We start from the raw sequence: 580 nt of genomic DNA, 5'->3' as shown, positions 1-580 counted from the left end.
GCGTCCCTCCCCAGCACACCCTGGTCGCTATTATGATGACAACCTGAAAGGCTTATTGTTTAGGATCCAGTCTCAGCCTCATAAGGTGCCGATCAGGCTGTAACCTGGAGCGCGCCCGCTGCGTGCGCGGTGGCCTCAGCTGCGGAACGGGGTGACCCCGGCTGTGGCCGCTCCCAGCACTCGCCCTGCTGGGAATCAGGAGACGGAACCAGCTCCAAAGGGGGCACCTGTCTCCTGCTGGGCCCCCAGCCACCCCGCCCCTGGGTGGGGAGCTTTGGGAAATACAGCTGCCCCGGGTTCTGATCCAGTAGGTTCGCGGTGGGGCCAAGATATATTTTTAACAAACTCTCCCTTCGGGAGACAGAAGCCCGCCTGCGTCGTCCTTACCCCACCTCCCTCCCAGATGCTGTAGCTCTGAGCTGGCTCCTAGGCACACGCACCTAGTGGGGCTTCGGGTCGGGGCCAGAGAAGGTCCCAGGGAGTTTAGCGCCCCCTACAGGTGGCTGGAGCTTGGGAGAGCCCATCTTCCCCGCCTGGCCCCTCCGTTGGCCCCTCCCTGCACAGAGGGCGGGGCTGTTGA

The sequence above is a fragment of the Myotis brandtii genome, unplaced genomic scaffold (assembly GCF_000412655.1).
Source record: "Myotis brandtii unplaced genomic scaffold, ASM41265v1 scaffold68, whole genome shotgun sequence".
Lineage (NCBI taxonomy): Eukaryota > Metazoa > Chordata > Mammalia > Chiroptera > Vespertilionidae > Myotis > Myotis brandtii.
This window is presented reverse-complemented; position numbering follows the sequence as displayed.